Below are 21,834 nucleotides of genomic sequence, written 5' to 3'. Positions count from 1 at the left end.
ACCTTATTTGTAGAGACAAAAAGAGGACACACAAAATAAAATGGTTGCTACCTTTTCTAAAGAAATATTTAATCATAGCAAATGTACAGATGACTTTTAGTTAACTAACACACAACAGTGACTGACTTACAGTACAGCAGTACACAATAATCTACTTTTCAAAAACTTCTGGATTTGAGTTTGATTGAGTCTGAGTCCAAGCGTACTTATCAGACTAGTGGATATCTCTCAGCAACTTTAGCTGGCCTCTGAGATACATATGGAAGTCTTTGCATATCATACGCTTAAGGTTGTGCTGCATGAACGAAATTTCTTTGACAGATTCAACCAACAACTTGTTTCTCTCCTTTGTCCATTGACTGTGCATTAGAGAAAAAACTAACATGTTATGTGAGAAAAACTCTGCAATGATAAGAAGTTCTGAGAAACATTCCTCAGTCTTGCAGCTGTTCAAATACTTCACCCATTTCTCGTGGGACAATAACTTTGTGATGTCTTGTTCATTTCGGTTTGACTCAACAAATCTCTTCAAGTTGCAGAACTGATCAAAACATTTGCTATGTCTATTTCCTTTTTGAGATATGCCACAGTTGCAACAACTTCATCCCAACTTGGAATTTCAATTAAAGCCATCCACGCAAATTTGGTGAACTCCTCCAGTGGCATGGTCCACATCTCCAAATATTCCAAATATGTAGTGTACATCAGCGAGGCTACAAAAAGCATCACAGTGGTCATCTAGTCCATCTTGATGCAACTTCATTAACAACTCCTTTACCTTTAATGATACCAAACCATCTTGTACACTGCATCTGAGAACAGACTGAACAGATTTAATGCAGTTCATAACCTCCAGTAACAAGTTATTTTCACATTCAATTTTTTCAGTGTGTGAGTGGAATTCATTCATCAGTGAATGTATATGTCAAAGGTAAATCTCACTCAGATCATTTTCAAAGAAATTTCAGATCAGAACAGGTGCCTTTTCTTGAGACAAAAAGAAAGAAGTCAAGGCTGGGAACATCTGCAACAGCCGGTGGACGCAATGAAATAAAGACAGCCATCAAGTCTTGCTGTGATAAATCAGCTGATGATACTCCAACAAACTCGCAGTTTGAATGTTCAATTTTAATAGCGTAGATTGAGAAATAGTTGTATAATTTTAAAACTATTGACTCAATGTCAAGATCAAGTGTACCAGCGCCATGCTGCATGCAGTTATTCAAAACATGTGCTGGACAACCAATGCCAACTAACATACCAGTGTCGCTGATTTTTCCCTTCATCTTCTTTAAAGCAAACACATTATTGCCAGCAGCATGTCAGTGAGTTTGGACGGTAAGCACCATTTTTCCAAATGAAGTAGTGAATAAGAATTGGAAATAACTTCTCAGACCCATGATTACTATCATCTATCATGACCCCACAGTAATGTACATAGCTTAGTGCTTTCAAGGTGGGAAAAATTTTTCCAGTCCAACCCGTGCTCAAGAGTACCCAAAAGTAGCCCAAGCTTTCCAACAGGCTATCTGAGGAGTGGGGGAGGGGGCATGGGTGTGGGGCTACTCATGCAAGCGCACTAGTCTACCTCCATACTCCACGGTGGTCCACGTGCTCACTCTTGCCTCTTCCGGCTGGTGTACTCCAGTGCTCTCTCTCGTCTCGCTGCTGCTGCACTGGCTGGGTAGCTGAGCCTGCCTATATGTGAGAGCAGCAGCACAAGCAGGCGAGCATCAGCCAATTGGACATCCAGAATGAGTCTTGAAACTCATTTCAAGCCTCATTCTGGATGTCCAATAGTATTGTTTATCTTCTCCTATTGGATGGCACCCAAGCATGGCATTGGACAATGAGAGAAGCTATTGGAGCCCCAGAATGAGGCTTGAAATGCAGCTGGAACTGGAAAAAATACCACCCCAAAACCCGGAAAACACGCTAAAAGTAGCCCAAAAACCAGCAACCACTCTGAAAATAGTCCGCTACCAAGTTTAAAACCAGTTCAATTGGGCGGCAAAATAGCTGGCTTGGCAACTAGTTTGTGTACTGCGTGCAACGTTAGAGTCAGGTAATATTGATTTTACTAACCTGCAGCTGCAGTCCATTGGTTTATAGCTATGATAACAACATGAAACGCTAATGCTCCTTCAGCAGCCGAAACAGAATCATTGATTTTGGAACACGATGTTATGAAAATAATCGGTAAATTTTATAGACAAGCTTTTCTCCACGAACATTCTTAAGATGCTTCGATGTTCTGATATGCACCTCTAATTCAAATAAATGAACCTGAATGTGCAACAGAAATGTAAGTCCCACCACCACATGTTATGCATTCTGCTACTCTGTTATATCAACCTGCACAAAAACATGGGTATTTCGCTTTCATTGTGTCATTTGACTGCCCCTATCAGACTGACCGTTCATTTGTCTTTTAGATTGTAAGCTCTTTGAGCAGGGACTGTCCCTCTATGTTAAATTGTACAGCGCTGCGTAACCCTAGTAGCGCTTTAGAAATGTTAAGTAGTAGTAGTAGTAAATGAATAGCTTTGTTTCGGCATTTCAAGTTCATACTTGACGTTTTCCCATGATTCTGTAAAGGTCGCCAAAAATTGTGAGTGCAAATTTAGATGCATTCCCGATTTGCAAGCACAATTTAATTGAATAACAAGCCAATTAGTGCCAATAATTGGCTTTTTAACAAGCAGTTATTGGCACTAATTAGATTTAATTGGGACCAATGCATGTAAAGTTAGGCTCAGGATCCACACCTAAGATTTATGTGCATTCCATAAAAGGGGGCACAGAAATGGAAGGGTCATGGGCAGAACAGGGCATAGCTTTGAGTTACGAATGCAATTACAGAGTAATGGTGCTATGCGTGTAAATGTAGGTGCAGGCATTTGCACCACATGCAAATGACTGTGCCCAAATTTACGCATGACTTTCCACTTAAGCGTGTATTTTATAAACCTCAATGGGTGGCAATAAGTGCTCCCCGCCGCATGGCCTTGCAGTAAGAGTAATCTTTTTGCGTGGCCATTTTGTGGGGGAGGGGCTTTTTACCCGTTGTGGTAAAAAGGGCTCTGGTGCACAGGAAAAATGGCCCCCACTGCTACCGCAAGGCCCTTTTTTACCGCAGCTTGGTAAAAGGACCCCTGTATGTTCTGCATTCCTGCTCTGTCTCCCTGGCTTGTTCTTTCCTCCACATCCCCCTCCCTGGCTCCTGGCGTATCCTCGACTATTTTCTATCAAATTACACAATCAATATACAGAGAATCAGCAGCCGTTCACTGATACCTTATGAGCCCAATTATTTTTATTAATTTTTATTTTTGTTTGACGATCACCTTGCCAGTCCTGTTGAGTCACTCTGCTTTCCTGCTCCTGGACTTCTGCCGTCCATTTTAGTCTCTTTTTCCTTTTCCTTTTTTCCCCTTCCTACCCTGTTTCTCTCCCGTACCTAATGTACTGTACTTGTACCTGATTTTCCATGTAGCTGTATTTAACTGTTCATTGTAAGCCGCTTTGAGGCTGCAAAACTGCGGCAAAAGGCGAGGTATAAATGACCTAAAATAAATAAATAAATAAATAAACTTACTATACCGCTTTAACTAACTGGCAGACCAAGTTGGTTTGCAATTCTAACAGCAAAATATGAAAGGAATTACAATAAGGATAGGAAAGAGTAGTCAACTATTCACACAGTCCTACCACAGTAGTCAGGGGAAAACGGAAAAGGAAGCAGAACATAGTAACATAGTAGATGACGGCAGAAAAAGACCTGCACGGTCCATTCAGTCTGCCCAAGAAGATAAATTCCTATGTGCTACTTATTTGTACTGTCCTCTTCAGGGCACAGACCGTATAAGTCTGGCCAGCCCTATCCCTGCCTCCCAACCACCAACCCCGCCTCCCACCACCAGCTCTGGCACAGACCGTATAAGTCTGCCCAGCACTATCCCCGCCTCCCAACTACCAGTCCCGCCTACCACCACCAGCTCTGGCACAGACCGTATAAGTCTGCCCAGCACTATCCCTGCCTCCCACCACCAGCTCTGGCACAGACCGTATAAGTCTGCCCAGCACTATCCCCGCCGCCCACCACCGGCTCTGGCACAGACCGTATAAGTCTGCCCAGCACTATCCCCGCCGCCCAACCACCAGCCCCGGCACAGACCGTATACAGTGGGGGAAATAAGTATTTGATCCCTTGCTGATTTTGTAAGTTTGCCCACTGACAAAGACATGAGCAGCCCATAATTGAAGGGTAGGTTATTGGTAACAGTGAGAGATAGCACATCACAAATTAAATCCGGAAAATCACATTGTGGAAAGTATATGAATTTATTTGCATTCTGCAGAGGGAAATAAGTATTTAATCCCTCTGGCAAACAAGACCTAATACTTGGTGGCAAAACCCTTGTTGGCAAGCACAGCGGTCAGACGTCTTCTGTAGTTGATGATGAGGTTTGCACACATGTCAGGAGGAATTTTGGTCCACTCCTCTTTGCAGATCATCTCTAAATCATTAAGAGTTCTGGGCTGTCGCTTGGCAACTCGCAGTTTCAGCTCCCTCCATAAGTTTTCAATTGGATTAAGGTCTGGTGACTGGCTAGGCCACTCCATGACCCTAATGTGCTTCTTCCTGAGCCACTCCTTTGTTGCCTTGGCTGTATGTTTTGGGTCATTGTCGTGCTGGAAGACCCAGCCACGACCCATTTTTAAGGCCCTGGCGGAGGGAAGGAGGTTGTCACTCAGAATTGTACGGTACATGGCCCTATCCATTCTCCCATTGATGCGGTGAAGTAGTCCTGTGCCCTTAGCAGAGAAACACCCCCAAAACATAACATTTCCACCTCCATGCTTGACAGTGGGGACGGTGTTCTTTGGGTCATAGGCAGCATTTCTCTTCCTCCAAACACGGTGAGTTGAGTTCATGCCAAAGAGCTCAATTTTTGTCTCATCTGACCACAGCACCTTCTCCCAATCACTCTCGGCATCATCCAGGTGTTCACTGGCAAACTTCAGACGGGCCGTCACATGTGCCTTCCGGAGCAGGGGGACCTTGCGGGCACTGCAGGATTGCAATCCGTTATGTCGTAATGTGTTACCAATGGTTTTCGTGGTGACAGTGGTCCCAGCTGCCTTGAGATCATTGACAAGTTCCCCCCTTGTAGTTGTAGGCTGATTTCTAACCTTCCTCATGATCAAGGATACCCCACGAGGTGAGATTTTGCGTGGAGCCCCAGATCTTTGTCGATTGACAGTCATTTTGTACTTCTTCCATTTTCTTACTATGGCACCAACAGTTGTCTCCTTCTCGCCCAGCGTCTTACTGATGGTTTTGTAGCCCATTCCAGCCTTGTGCAGGTGTATGATCTTGTCCCTGACATCCTTAGACAGCTCCTTGCTCTTGGCCATTTTGTAGAGGTTAGAGTCTGACTGATTCACTGAGTCTGTGGACAGGTGTCTTTCATACAGGTGACCATTGCCGACAGCTGTCTGTCATGCAGGTAACGAGTTGATTTGGAGCATCTACCTGGTCTGTAGGGGCCAGATCTCTTACTGGTTGGTGGGGGATCAAATACTTATTTCCCTCTGCAGAATGCAAATAAATTCATATACTTTCCACAATGTGATTTTCCGGATTTAATTTGTGATGTGCTATCTCTCACTGTTACCAATAACCTACCCTTCAATTATGGGCTGCTCATGTCTTTGTCAGTGGGCAAACTTACAAAATCAGCAAGGGATCAAATACTTATTTCCCCCACTGTAAGTCTGCCCAGCACTAGTCCCGCCTCCCAACCACCAGCCCCGGCATAAACCGTATAAGTCTGCCCAGCACTAGCCCCGCCTCCTAACCACCAGCTCTGCCACCCATTCTAGGCTAAGCTCCTGAGGATCCCTTCCTTCTGCACAGGATTCCTTTATGTTTATCCCACGCATGTTTGAATTCCGTTACCGTTTTCCTCTCCACCACCTCCCGCGGGAGGGCATTCCAAGCATCCACCACCCTCTCCGTGAAAAATTACTTCCTGACATTCTTCTTGAGTCTGCCCCCCTTCAATCTCATTTCATGCCCTCTCGTTCTACCGCCTTCCCATCTCCGGAAAAGGTTTGTTTGCGGATTAATACCTTTCAAATATTTGAACATCTGTATCATATCACCCCTGTTTCTCCTTTCCTCCAGAGTATACATGTTCAGGTCCGCAAGTCTCTCCTCATACGTCTTGTAACACAAATCCCATACCATCCTCGTAGCTTTTCTTTGCACCGCTTCAATTCTTTTTACATCCTTAGCAAGATACGGCCTCCAAAACTGAACACAATACTCCAAGTGGGGCCTCACCAACGACTTGTACAGGGGCATCAACACCTCTTTTCTTCTGCTGGTCACACCTCTCTCTATACAGCCTAGTAACCTTCTAGCTACGGCCACCGCCTTGTCACACTGTTTCATCGCCTTCAGATCCTCAGAGACTGTCACCCCAAGATCCCTCTCCCCATCCGTACCTAGCAGACTCTCACTGCCTAACACATACGCCTCTCTTGGATTTCTACTCCCTAAGTGCATCACTTTGCATTTCTTCGCATTGAATTTTAATTGCCAAACCTTAGACCATTCTTCTAGCTTTTTCAGATCCTTTTTCATGTTTTCCACTCCCTCCGGGGTGTCCACTGTGTTACAAATCTTAGTATCATCTGCAAATAGGCAAACTTTACCTTCTAACCCTTCGGCAATGTCACTCACAAATATATTGAACAGAATCGGCCCCAGCACCGATCCCTGAGGCACTCCACTACTCACCTTTCCCTCCTCCGAGCGAACTCCATTCACCACCACCCTCTGGCGTCTGTCCGTCAACCAGTTCCTAATCCAGTTCACCAATTTGGGTCCTATTTTCAGCCCATCCAGTTTATTTAAGAGCCTCCTGTGGGGAACCGTGTCAAAAGCCTTGCTGAAATCTAAGTAGATTACGTCTATAGCACGTAATCTACTTAGATTACGTATAGAACAAATTAGGTACTGGAGAAAAGGAGGGGAGGGGCAGGAAAGAAAGGAACCAGTGAAGTCCACAATAAAGATAGGCCTAGGATAGATTATAAGCTTGACGGAAGAGCCAAGACATTACAGCAACAGGTTTTAAACTTAGTACATACAGTGGTGGAAATAAGTATTTGATCCCTTGCTGATTTTGTAAGTTTGCCCACTGACAAAGACATGAGCAGCCCATAATTGAAGGGTAGGTTATTGGTAACAGTGAGAGATAGCACATCACAAATTAAATCCGGAAAATCACATTGTGGAAAGTATATGAATTTATTTGCATTCTGCAGAGGGAAATAAGTATTTGATCCCCCACCAACCAGTAAGAGATCTGGCCCCTACAGACCAGGTAGATGCTCCAAATCAACTCGTTACCTGCATGACAGACAGCTGTCGGCAATGGTCACCTGTATGAAAGACACCTGTCCACAGACTCAGTGAATCAGTCAGACTCTAACCTCTACAAAATGGCCAAGAGCAAGGAGCTGTCTAAGGATGTCAGGGACAAGATCATACACCTGCACAAGGCTGGAATGGGCTACAAAACCATCAGTAAGACGCTGGGCGAGAAGGAGACAACTGTTGGTGCCATAGTAAGAAAATGGAAGAAGTACAAAATGACTGTCAATCGACAAAGATCTGGGGCTCCACGCAAAATCTCACCTCGTGGGGTATCCTTGATCATGAGGAAGGTTAGAAATCAGCCTACAACTACAAGGGGGGAACTTGTCAATGATCTCAAGGCAGCTGGGACCACTGTCACCACGAAAACCATTGGTAACACATTACGACATAACGGATTGCAATCCTGCAGTGCCCGCAAGGTCCCCCTGCTCCGGAAGGCACATGTGACGGCCCGTCTGAAGTTTGCCAGTGAACACCTGGATGATGCCGAGAGTGATTGGGAGAAGGTGCTGTGGTCAGATGAGACAAAAATTGAGCTCTTTGGCATGAACTCAACTCGCCGTGTTTGGAGGAAGAGAAATGCTGCCTATGACCCAAAGAACACCGTCCCCACTGTCAAGCATGGAGGTGGAAATGTTATGTTTTGGGGGTGTTTCTCTGCTAAGGGCACAGGACTACTTCACCGCATCAATGGGAGAATGGATGGGGCCATGTACCGTACAATTCTGAGTGACAACCTCCTTCCCTCCGCCAGGGCCTTAAAAATGGGTCGTGGCTGGGTCTTCCAGCACGACAATGACCCAAAACATACAGCCAAGGCAACAAAGGAGTGGCTCAGGAAGAAGCACATTAGGGTCATGGAGTGGCCTAGCCAGTCACCAGACCTTAATCCCATTGAAAACTTATGGAGGGAGCTGAAGCTGCGAGTTGCCAAGCGACAGCCCAGAACTCTTAATGATTTAGAGATGATCTGCAAAGAGGAGTGGACCAAAATTCCTCCTGACATGTGTGCAAACCTCATCATCAACTACAGAAGACGTCTGACCGCTGTGCTTGCCAACAAGGGTTTTGCCACCAAGTATTAGGTCTTGTTTGCCAGAGGGATTAAATACTTATTTCCCTCTGCAGAATGCAAATAAATTCATATACTTTCCACAATGTGATTTTCCGGATTTAATTTGTGATGTGCTATCTCTCACTGTTACCAATAACCTACCCTTCAATTATGGGCTGCTCATGTCTTTGTCAGTGGGCAAACTTACAAAATCAGCAAGGGATCAAATACTTATTTCCACCACTGTAGTGGTGAAAAAAGACCTCCACTATGGAAGCAAGGATATATCAAAAGTTCCTCAAGGAACGGCATGCAACCACCTCTAATGAAGGAACAGTTCAACTACAACAATGGCAGGTGAAAATGACTTATTTGTTATGCTGTGTTACTTCCATCTGCCAACATGACTGACGTGCTGCTTCAATCTTCTATCAGAAAATGGTTTTAAAGATTTGTAATTCAACCAGCCGTGGAACAGATGATTTCCCCTGAAGCAACTTTGTGAAACAGGGAATCCCTGTCTGGTTTTGGTTGGATTATCAGTGACCGGTTGGACTGCATTACAAATCTTTAAAACCATTTTTTGATGGAAGATTGAAGCAACAGGTCATGTTGGCAGGTGGAGCAAATTTAACTGAGGTCTTTTTTTCCCCATTATGTATTAACTGGGCTCATATGGCATCAATGAACAGCTGCTGGTCCTAGCTTATCCAGTATATATATTTCCCTGTATTCAACCCCTCCTCCATTCCTATTCCCATTATCATTCCCTTCCCCTCCCCACCTCACTGGGCCCAGCACCAGCCCCAAAAAAGTCTCCCAATTTTTCACCTTGAGTGCACTGCAGGATCACAGTCTCTCCAACTCGGGCTGGCTGTGCCGGAAGTCCGTGGCTACAGTGGTGTCATGGTTGGTTGGGGGGGGGGGGGCTCCAAGAAGGGCTGGCTGTACAGTGTCAGGACTCGGACTTGCTTCCCTTCTTCTCTCAGCCTCGTGGTATGTATTGCTGGGGAGGGAGGGGGGCACCGCAGTAATGAGTCAGACCTGGTCGCAGGTGATCAGAGTGATGTAGCACCAGGACTCCCTACCCTCCTGAGCAGTGCAGCTTGTGCCAGCTGTAGAAGAGCGTGGGGCTGGTAGCTTCCCGCCACTGGCAGGCTTGGCTGAGGTAGTTAGGCAGCACCAGACCTCCTTCCAATCTCCTTTGGGTCCTCTACTGCCAGCTGCATGCAGTGCATGAGAAGGTTCCTCTTGCTGCATGACTCAGCCACATGCACATGCCAGTAGATCAGGCAACCTCTACTACGCTGGCACTTGCGTCGGTGTCTGCGACTACATTTGCGTCACCAGAAACTTGGAAATCAGGCAAACAAAGAAAATGAAGAAAATAACCCGGACACCCGACAGTGCCCTGGGATGGAGGACATGTTGGTAACCCTAGACCAGGGTTCACTTACACACTCCCTCACAATCATAGCCAAACTCAAGGCACTTCATTGGCTTTACCAGTGATGTGGTGGGTGAAATTTAAGACTTCAATCTGGGATTCTCAGGACATTGAAGGGTGAGGCTCTTCTGTATTATACATCAGTGTTCAAGTCTTATGTGCCAGCTTTGTCCTTGTGATCATCTGCTGCCATGCTGTTAGAGACTCCTACCAGAAAACACTGTGAGGACTGTTGCCTTCCTGAGTCACGAGTAAGAGCACAATTCCTTTTTTGCTGCTTTATCGTGAAACTTTCTTCCAACAGAGCTGCAGCAAATGAAGAGTTTGTTGGATTTTAGAAGAACTCTGAAGACCTATTTTTTTTATCAAGTGTACAGGTCTGGGTTAAAGCTGAGCTAAACTGGGGGTATTTTCTGACTTCTTGGGTGGATTTTATGTGTATTGACATGCTAGGGTTCTTGTTGTGGGAAAGTGGATTTTAAATGGCTAATTATTCTTGCTTTTTGCTTGTGTTTCTGTGATTATTATGCCTTATGTTTTGCTGAACTGGATGAAATGAGCAGGTTATAAATTCTTTAAGTAAATGGGTAAGATGTATAAGATTCAGGCTATGTGTAAAATAGTCCATCTCTTTTCATACCTGTTACTTTCCAGTTTTCCCTCTGCAATTTGCATTTTGCTTGAATCTCTCAGAAGTTAAAATAACCTAATGCATCCAAGTCTCCTCAAAATCTGCAGCCCACAATCATGTCTGGCTACTAACCGACCGATAATCAGCACGAGTTAACTGGAGAGGAATAGCCGCTGACCGATTAACTCGCGCCTCGGTAGATAACCGGTCATTTTCAGCAATATTTAACTGGTTATGGCTACTGAAAATGCCTGGTTAGCACTGAAAATAAACCTAGTGATGTTGGGGGCATTCAGGGGGTGTTCTGGGGGGTGTGATCGGTTAAATCCCGATATTCGGAACTTATCTGGCCAGACTTAGCGGGCAAATAAAACCGCATAAAAAGCAGGCCTATCTTCACCCACTAAGCCATGGCCGGTTAAGTCTGAATACCGACTTAACCGGCCATGCACTAGCCAGCATTGAAAAATGCCCAGCATTGAATATCGGAGTTGAACGCCGGCAGCGGGCAGTCAAAGTGCTGGCCCACTACTAGCTGAGGGTGGTAATTGCCCTTTTGGTAGACCAAGTATTGGGTCCAATATTCAGACTGCAGGAGTTAGACCATCTAAGTCCCTCGGTGGGCGCTGAGCGTGAATACTCAATGCTGGTACATTTCCAGTGACTGGCATTGAATATCTGGTTTATTTTTGGCCGGTTTAAAGATAATCAGCTAAGTTGATATTCAGACTGTATATTCTGGAGTATTTTTCAGGCCTGAAATCATACTTTGGTTCAGACTCTGAGATGACAGTAAAAACTGACGGGCCCATTTCTAAGTGACTTTCAGTTGAACCAAGGTCTGAGTCAACATCTCATGATCTGTTAAGACACAATGTCACAAGCTATATGAGGGAGGGGGTGCAGGTGCAAAATAGATGACCCCAGGGGTTTAGAAATATGACAGCAACTACTCCTCAGGAAGATGACGTGGCGGGGCATAATTGAATGTGAACGCCCATCTCCATGGGCGTCTATGTCCGAAAACAGGTACGTGAAGAAGCGGGACAGACCGTATTTAAAAAAAAAATGGGCGTCCATCTTTTGTTTCGAAAATACGGTTTGAACGGACCAAATGCCCATGGATTTGGTCCTTTCTGAGCTGGGCGGTTTGTTTTTTTTGCGATAATGGAAAATAAAAACGCCCAGCTCAGAAACGTCCTAATCCAAACCATTTGGTCGTGGGAGGGACAAATGTACAACACTGTCATAGCTCTAAGGGGTGAAGGGGCAACTACATGTGGGTACAGTGGGTTTCAGAGGCCTCCCATTTACCACTACAAGTGGTACAGGTGGTGGTGGGATGGGCCTGGGTCTGCCTGCCTGAAGTGCACTGCAGTACCCACTAAAAGTGCTCCAGGGACTGGACTTGTTGCTGGTGTATAACCTTGGCACAGCAGTTGACACCTGAAGACTAATCTCGCTGAAAACGTCCTTTATTTGAATAAGCACAGTTAACTGCAGATCAGAGGTTGTGCCCCACTGGCAACGAGTCTCGCTGGTACTGAGATTAGCAGTAGGTCCGAGCTGGCAGCATGGTGTACAATGCCCTCTTTCAGCAACATTCAAGGTAAGAACTAAGGCCCAGATGCTGTAACATGGCTAACACATGAAAGGGATCTAAAAGTGTCTTACACAAATGGCCACTACCTCATGGACTACCAGAAACAAAACAGGGCACACTCTGACCCAGTAAGCAGAGGGAAAAGCAACTACCAACTACCAACATCATGAGCATTTAACACAAGCTAGTGGAATCACGGAGCCCAATACCCTACACCCACCACAATGCATTGCTAATGTGACTCTGCAGTGCCCTTAACAGAAAAGGTGTCACACTCACCCGAGACCCACATCAGAACCAGGGAAAGGCTGTCAGAGGATAGAACACATTCTGCTGTCATTGAGGTGGGTACGGAATTTGAGGCTGGCATACAGGCTGGGAAAAAAGTTTCTTTTTGGTGGGAGGGGGTTAGTGACCACTGGGGGAGCCAGGGCAGGTGATCCCCGATTCCCTCCAGTGGTCATCTGGTCAGTTGGGGCACTTTTTTGGGACTTGTTCGTGAAAAAAAAAGGTCCAAATAAAGTGACCCCAATTCGCGGTAAAATGCCTTTTTTTCGATTATCACCTAAAGACGCCCATCTCTGCTTGGCCAATAACCATGCCCCAGTCCCGCCTTCACCACGCCTCCGACATGCCCCCATCAACTTTACTCGTTCCCGCGATGGAGTGCAGTTGAAGACGCCCAAAATCGGCTTTCGATTATACCGATTTGGGCACCCGCGAGAGAAAGACGTCCATCTCCCGATTTAGGTTGGAATATAGGCGTTTTTCTCTTTCGATTATAAGGTGGTTAGTCTTCCAGTAAGAGCTGGTCTATTGTTAGCTTTTCCAGTAAATGCTAATCAACTCATTATCATGGCCAATCAGTGTTACATTAGCATATATCCAATAAATGGGATTGTTATCAGAATGACCTGTTATGTTAATGAGTGTAGATAAGTGATTGTACTTCCTATTTCTTGGGGGTGAGACAGTCACTGCCAGCACCTATGTGCAAGCCGGGCTGCACTCCCATGAGAAACCAATCAATTGGTAAGTAATCCTATTGCTTTCTCATAAGAACCCTGGAGTCTTTTATATCTGTAAATTGGCTTTAGCTGGTAATTTGGGGTGAGGGTGAAAATGACCCTAAAATAAAACATTGGAGACTCAGACCCAGAAGAACACTTATGTGTAGCTGTGGTACTGTACTCCCATAAGCAATTGATTGTACATATATTTGGAGAATAATAAATAAAAGTATTTGGTTGCTAGTATATTCTTTGGAGTCTCAGATATAGAAGTAATTTTGTGTACAGTGTTCTGTATTCCCAGTGAGATATCACTGATCTGCTAATTGTGCAAATACTTGATAAGAAATAAGGTATCTAATAAAGAGCAAATGCTCAGCCTTGGGTGATTTATGTATTCCTAGGTATTGTGATGATGAATACAAATAAACAATCACATTTCTCATTCTGGACATAGCCTTGGTTTATTTATTCCACCTATTAGGAGGTGGCTGGTCCATACACTTTAGTAAGGGATAAATAAACCTAAAAATTCAAGACTTAGCCGGTTATCTTTAAACCAGCCAAAGATATACCAGGTTTTCACGCAGGGAAACCTGGTTTAAAAATCAGCAGATAGCCGGTTATATCAGTTAAGCGCTATTTAACTGGTCAGCAGCCATTCTGACTGGTTAAATAGCGCTGAATATCGGCGAATTAGTGTCCAAACTTTCTCCCCTGTTTACTAAGCCAAGTGGCAATGCCAAGACATCCCATTCATTAGCGTACAGCAGCCACCAGCACGGCTTAGTGAACAGGGGGATTTATTGGTAAAACAAAATTCAAATTGGGATGTTTTGCCAAAAAAGTCTAGTTGACAGCCATAAACCAGAAACATGTCTAAATTTCTGGTTCGATTATGGCTTAAGACTAGACATTTTCAGGCTGAACACATCCATCTGTAACTCCTACTTTTGAGAGAGAAAAAAAGTCCCAGAGAAAAGCAGGTCATAGGAACGTCTGTCTGGCAGCATTCTTAGTAAAGTGGCCACACAGACATCCCAGCAGTGCAGAGAGGCAGCTTAGTGGTCAGTGCATATAAAAGGACCCAGGTACAAATCCTGCCTAAACCCCTTCATATTGTACAGTGAGTCCTCCAGGAACAGAGAAAACCTACTGTAGCAAAATGTCCACCATATAGCCCTCAGGCTTGCAGGTCACATATATTTAAGTACAGGAGGTATTTCTGTGTTCCAGGAGGGCTCACATATTTCTACTGAAATTAAAGAGTTAAAATGGGAATTGAACCTGGGTGACATTATTTACTGTTCACTGCACTGACCACTAGGCTACTCCATCCACTTACTTGCTGCTTTCTTAGGAATGGCCATAATATCTGGAGCTGTCATAGAGCCTGGTATCTACTGTCACTGCCAGCTGTGTTTCAATATCAGTCATGTGTGACAAAAACCAGTGATTAAAATGTTTCATACCACAAGCTATGGTCAAGTACCAGGTTGCCAAATCCAGAGTCCACTACTCCATCCTCATCCTCCTCGATCTATCCGCCGCTTTTGACACTGTCAATCATGATTTACTTCTTGCCACACTGTCCTCATTTGGGTTCCAGGGCTCTGTCCTCTCCTGGTTCTCCTCCTATCTCTCCCACCACACCTTCAGAGTTCACTCTCATGGATCCTCCTCCACCCCCATCCCGCTATCTGTTGGTGTACCCCAGGGATCTGTCCTTGGACCCCTTCTCTTCTCAATCTACACCTCTTCCCTGGGCTCCCTGATCTCATCTCATGGTTTCCAGTATCATCTCTATGCTGATGACACCCAGCTGTATCTCTCCACACCAGACATCACCGCGGAGACCCAGGCAAAGGTATCAGCCTGCTTATCCGACATTGCTGCCTGGATGTCCAACCGCCACCTGAAACTGAACATGTCCAAGACCGAGCTCATCGTCTTTCCACCAAAACCCACTTCTCCTCTTCCTTCACTTTCTATCTCAGTTGATAACACCCTCAGAAGCTTAGCCAAAATTGGGGGGCGGAGCAGGTGGGTGAAAGAGGGGTTGGTGGTTGGGAGGCGAGGATAGCGGAGGGCAGACTTATACGGTCTGTCCAGAGCCAGTGATGGGAGGCGGGACTGGTGGTTGGGAGGCGGGAAGTACTGCTGGGCAGACTTGTACGGTCTGTGCCCTGAATAAGGCAGGTACAAATCAAGGTAAGGTATACACATATGAGTTTGTCTTGTTGGGCAGACTGGATGGACCGTGCAGGTCTTTTTCTGCTGTCATCTACTATGTTACAATGTCACATCTTTGGGGGTTGGGAAGGGGGTCACAGGTTTTAAGTGGGGGTTATGCATTCATCCCTTCAGTGGTCAGCTGATCAGTTAGGGCACCTTTTTCAGACTTAGTCATGACTGAAACAGGTTTAGATAAAAACATATTTTCTTCTGCCCTGGACCTTTTTTTCTGTTCCATTATTGCAGAAAAACATCTAGACTGTAAGCCTGCCCAAGCCCTGCAGAAGTCCCACCCGAAACACGCCCCCTTGCTATTTGGATGCACTCGGTGAAAGACATCCCAATTCTGCCTTTTTGAAAATCACGATTTGGACATTTTGGCAGGAAACATGCTTTGTGCCACTTGTGAGACCTTTTCTTTTTTGAAAATGAGCACCATAATTAATTTGCCTAGGCTACTGAAGGATACCTGAAGGCAACCCAACCAGTGACTATCCTGTGACTTAGGAATGTACCTGCTAACATCACAGCTTATACTGCTCCTGTGGTGGTGGGAGGCGGGGCTGGTGGTTGGGAGGCGGGGATAGTACTGGGCAGACTTATACGGTCTGTGCCCTGAAAAAGACAGGTACAAATCAAGGTAAGGCATACACAAAAACTAGCACATATGAGTTTATCTTGTTGGGCAGACTGGATGGACCGTGCAGGTCTTTTTCTGCCATCATCTACTATGTTACTATGTGGTCTAGATGAGTCTACAGGGACAGTACGATAGGGAGAAAAGGGCACAAAGAACTCTGAAACAAGGACAGTCTGGTTCTTCTCTTCTTGTTGAATGAGGACATTGCCTCCACCAGCAATACAAGGCCATGGACATTCCCTGGACACTGACTGTGAAGACCTTTGATAGGAGGCCCTCACTTTGGGGATACTGACACTCTCAGCCCTCCCAGATTCTTGGTTCTCTCTCAGCCTGCACTTGCAGAGCTTGCCACTAGAGTGCACTGTGCTGTTTCAGATCAGTTCTGCTGCCAAAACCCTGCTGCAAACCTTAAGATTAAAAAGCTCCTCAGGAAGTTTTTTTTTTTTTTTAACAAGTATCAATTAAAAAGTAATGATCTTCACTTAAAGCTAGAAGTATGTGTGCACAACTCAGATTGTGACAGGAGCCAGTGAGCACTTAATGAAGAACTGATTTCCTTTATAATCCCGTTCCGATTTCATTTCTGAAACATCCCCAGGTCCTCTGTTGCTCCATCTTCCTGCCTGTGTTGACCATCAGCAGACACTGGTGTGACTTCAGGCAGTTGTGTTTCTATGCAGTTTGTACTACAGCCTTTGCCTGTAGCCGTGTTATGACATCTTTACCTTGAGTTTTGTGAGCCAGATTTAAAATTACCAGGAAAAAAAATTTGAAATGGCAGGTGTTAACCTCAATATACACTTTACAGATACAATTTATAGATATACCACCATTTGGAAAATAACCACCACGGGGGTTTGCAATAAAATTTTAAAACAAGGATGAAAAAGTAATACAATTTTATACAAAATAACAAAGTAAAAAACAGAAAGAAAACAGCTGAGTGTTTTGTTCTGCCAGACTCTGACTGTCCCTCAAACAAAACCCCACATATTTATTTATTTCTCAGGCTCAATATACCCCCAATAGATCCAAACAGGCAACTAAGCAGCTTACAAAACAAAATGTTTAACAAGACCAATGAAGGAGAAAAGGAGACAGAGTGGGCAGGAGGGGATTCTAGAAGGGGTGGGGTGGGGGAGGGGGGTTGAAAGCCAGAGAGAAAAGGTGAGTTTTTGAGGAGGGCTTTGAAGGAGAGAAGGGATGGTGGAAGAGAGTTCCAAAGCACAGGGCCAAGATAGCTGAGAAATGATCAGATGTAGTATAAATCTCTTTGTAAATATGACATTTTCCTAGCTTATTCAGATCCGAAAGCATCTACAATCAAGAATGTCTTGAGGCTCCTCTTAAATGCTTCATAAGAGGGTTTCAGACTTAAAGGGTTGGATAGGTTATTCTACAAAGAAGGACCCACCACATTAAAAATAGGTAACTTGTGTGGCTAAAAGATGTTATCAGAAGGAGATTTGGGGGAGCAGATCTTAAAACTCTAGGGGCCCTGTTTACTAAGCTGCGCTACTACTACTACTTATCATTTCTAAAAGATATAATATTGGGAAGACTTAGGTACTTTAAATCATAGTACTGCTTAAAATGATTTTGGTTAAATAAGGCCTCTGAATTGCCTACCCATCCTTGAATAATATAACTTGAACACGTACTTTTATTTAATGCTGGCATTTAAGCGGCTCTTAATATAAACTGGTTTGTCTTGCAGCATGTAATTCTGCTGTAATAACTCTCATGTACTTCAGATTCTAATAGGCTACATGTTCGCGGAGCCTTTGTGTCATGCACCTGTTCATCAACTTTAAATATTTTTATAGTTGAACTATGAACAACATAAAAATGCAAACTGGCCCCAATGGATTGTCCTGAGGCGTCAGCTCAGAAATATATAGTTCATCTGGCAAGGAGCCTTGTGATTGCGAATGCTGATATAAATTTTACTAAGTACAGGTGATCCACTGGTGGTGGGTGATTTCTTACAGTTAGTGTTGAGCATTTGAATTGCAGCATGCTTGTAGTCTCTGTGCTGCCTTTGGTATTGCCTTTATTGTTTGTATTTATATCCCACATTTTTGCAATCAAATCGGGTTCAATGTGTCTAACGTATTTTCTCTGACGACAAGCATGTATACCCTGGAGGAAAGGAGAAACAGGGGTGATATGATACAGACGTTCAAATATTTGAAAGGTATTAATCCGCAAACGAACCTTTTCCAGAGATGGGAGGGCAGTAGAATGAGAGGACATGATATGAGAGTGAAGGGGGGCAGACTCAAGAAAACTGTCAGGAAGTATTTTTTCACGGAGAGAGTGGTAGATACTTGGAATGCCCTCCCGCGGGAGGTGGTGGAGATGAAAACGGTAGCGGAATTCAAGCATGCGTGGGATAAACATAAAGGAATCCTGTGCAGAAGGAATGGATCCTCAGAAGCTTAGCCGAGATTGGGAGGCGGGGCTGGTGTTTGGGTGGTGGGGCTAGTTCTGGGCAAGACTTCTACGGTCTGTGTCCTGAAAATGGTGCTAGTTCTGGGCAAGACTTCTACAGTCTGTGTCCTGAAAATGGCAGATACAAATCAAGGTAAGGTATACACAAGAAGTAGCACATATGAGTTTATCTTGTTGGGCAGACTAGATGGACCGTGCAGGTCTTTTTCTGCCGTCATCTACTGTGTTACTATGTAAAGCGCTACTAGACATACGCAACGCTGTACACTTGAACATGAAAAGACAGTCCCTGCTCGACAGAGCTTACAATCTAATTAGGACAGACAAACAGCACACATAAGGGATAAGGACAAAGAGTAGCAAGATTCCAGAATCCCAAAGAGTAGCAAGATTCCATGCAGAATCCCAAAGAGTACTACTACTACTACTTATCATTTCTAAAGCGCTACTAGACGTACACAGCGCTGTACACATGAAGAGACAGTGCCTGCTCGACAGAGCTTACAATCTAATTAGGACAGACAAACAGGACAAATATGGGATAAGGACAAAGAGTAGCAAGATTCCAGAATCCCAAAGAGTAGCAAGATTCCATGCAGAATCCCAAAGAGTACTACTACTACTATTTATCATTTCTAAAGCGCTACTAGACGTACACAGCGCTGTACACTTGAACATGAAGAGACAGTCCCTGCTCGACAGAGCTTACAATCTAATCAGGACAGACAAACAGGACAAACAAGAGATAAGGGAATATTAAAGTGAGGATGATAAAATAAGGGTTCTGAACAAGTGAATAAGGGTTAGGAGTTAAAAGCGGCATCAAAAAGGTGGGCTTTTAGCTTAGATTTGAAGACGGCCAGAGATGGAGCTTGATGGAGCTATAGACACACTAGTATTTTTCGTTCATTCTAGTGCTAGAGACACCCATAGGAATATATGGGTGTCTCTATTTAGTGCACCTTAGTAAACAGAGCCGTAGGTCAGTGGTTCCCAAACCTGGTCCTGGACACACCCCAGCCAGTCAGGTTTTCAGGATATCCACAATGAATATTCATGAGAGAGATTTGCATGCACTGCCTCCACTGCATACAAATCTCTCTCATGAATATTCGTTATGGATATCCTGAAAACCTGACTAGCTGGGGTGCGTCCAGGACCAGGTTTGGGAACCACTGCTCTAGGTAAAGAGTAAGGTATCAATAGATGAAACAGAAAAATGGCATTCCTGAATGATGAATCTTATAAACAAGCAGTGTGGTTTTTTTTTTTCTAACAGAGAAGGTGCCGGTACTGAAATCCCAGGCCATCTTTCGAGGGTGGGGTGATCACTGAGAGACTCACCCCACAATAGCCAGGCCCTCTGCAACCAGCCACGGAATCTATAAAAAGGCAGCATTGGTGTACAGAGCCTGGGTTCTTTCAAATACCTAGGGGCCATGGGTCAATTTTAACATGTAGTGGAAAAGGTGCCAGTACTCTGTACCACTGAGTACACTCTGAAAAAAAAGCCCTGTGAACAAGTGCTAAATTTTAAATGTAATTCTATGGATATTTGGCAGCCAGTGGAGTTACAAGGTACTATTTTCTTGCCCTTTTAATAACAGAGATGCAAAGGGGGCCCATCCCAAAGCTGGAAGTTTTCCACTACTATGCTAGAGAATGCTGGAGGTTTTTCTCGCAAACACCAGCCATGTCTAACACCAGTTCTGGCAGATGTGCATTCCAAAACTGACATATTCTAATCAATAAATAGAAAATAAAGCTCTTTTTTCTACCTTTGTGGTCTGGTCATTTTATTTTTCTAATCATGTTGGTCATAGTTTCTGGTTTCTGCTTTCCTCTGTCTGACTTTGGGAAAATTCACTGCTTATTTCTAGGATAAGCAGCGTAAAATGTATTGTACTGTTTTGGGATCTTTCCGGGTACTTGTAGCCTGGATTGGCCATTCTTGAAAACAGGATGCTGGGCTTGATGGACCTTCGGTCTGTCCCAGTATGGCAACACTTATGTACTTGGGATTTTGAATGGAATGTTGCTACTCTTTGGGGTTCTACATGGAATGGTGCTACTATTTGGGTTTCTGCCACGCACTTGTGACCTGGATTGGCCACTGTTGAAAACAGGATGCTGGGCTTGATGGACCTTTGGTCTGTCTCAGTATGGCAATGCGTATGTTCTTGCCAGGGTCTCTTTGTCCATTTTGCATTTCTTCTATCTCTGTCTACCATCTTTATTTCCTCTGTGTCATTATTCACCCTGTTCAGTATTTCCCATATCCTCCCACCATGTTGACTATCCCTCTTCTCTGTGTCCATATTCTTGCCCCGCCGAGCATCACTCTTCTGTGTCCCTATCCCCTCTCACATGTCTATCATCATCCCTCTGTGTCCCTATTCCCCCCCCCCCCACAAGTGTTCAGCAGCACGTCTCTATGTCCCTAAACTCTCTGACTTGTCTGTCATTATCCCTCTGTGTTGCTATGCCTCCCAAGAGTCCAGCAGTGCCTTTCTGTGTCCCTTTCCTCCCCATGGTCCAACATTTCTCCCTTTCTCTTCCCTTCCTCCTGCCCTGCTCCCTGGGAATTCAGCAAATGTCCCTTTCCCTCTTCTGCCCCCTTCACCTGCAGGTCCAGCATCCCTCCCTCTTCCTCCATTCCCCAGACAGGTCCCAGCGTCCTTTCCTCCCCCACATCCACCCCCACCCCATGGGTCCAGTATTTTCCCTCTTCTCCTGCTGTATTTTGGATGATTTGAAAATGCTGAATATCTACTCTTTGAAGACATTTAAACAAAAGTTGCAGTGATTAAGATTGCTGGTGACAATAGAGTGCATAATTGTTTGCAGGGCTTTCTGGGGAAATAGAGATTTAACTGAATGTATCATCCTTAATGTGAAAAAACAACCATTGCCTAGATATAAAGGAAATGTGTCTTTGTAACAGATGAATTTGCTATGATTAAGAGAGAAATCAGATTCCTTCCTACTACATATTATACCTTTGGTCTTTTCAGGCGTGTTCTAGGATAAGCAGCATAAAATCTGTTTTGGTGTTCTGGGATCTTGCCAGATACTTGTGACCTGGATTGGCCACTGTTGGAAACAGGATACTGGGCTTGATAGACCTTTGGTCTGTCCCAGTATAGCAATGCTTATGTTCTTATGTTAAAGGACCAATGCTCCATGTTAAAGTATATCTTGGCTATGCCTCCACCATGTACATCATCTTCTAGACAAATCAGCACGCCAGTAGCAAAAATGTTTCTATTAACATAGAAAAACACATGTTATTTTTGCCTGA

Source organism: Microcaecilia unicolor, chromosome 5 (genome assembly GCF_901765095.1).
Source record: "Microcaecilia unicolor chromosome 5, aMicUni1.1, whole genome shotgun sequence".
NCBI classification, from domain to species: Eukaryota; Metazoa; Chordata; class Amphibia; order Gymnophiona; family Siphonopidae; genus Microcaecilia; species Microcaecilia unicolor.
Note: the sequence above shows the minus strand (reverse complement) of the source record.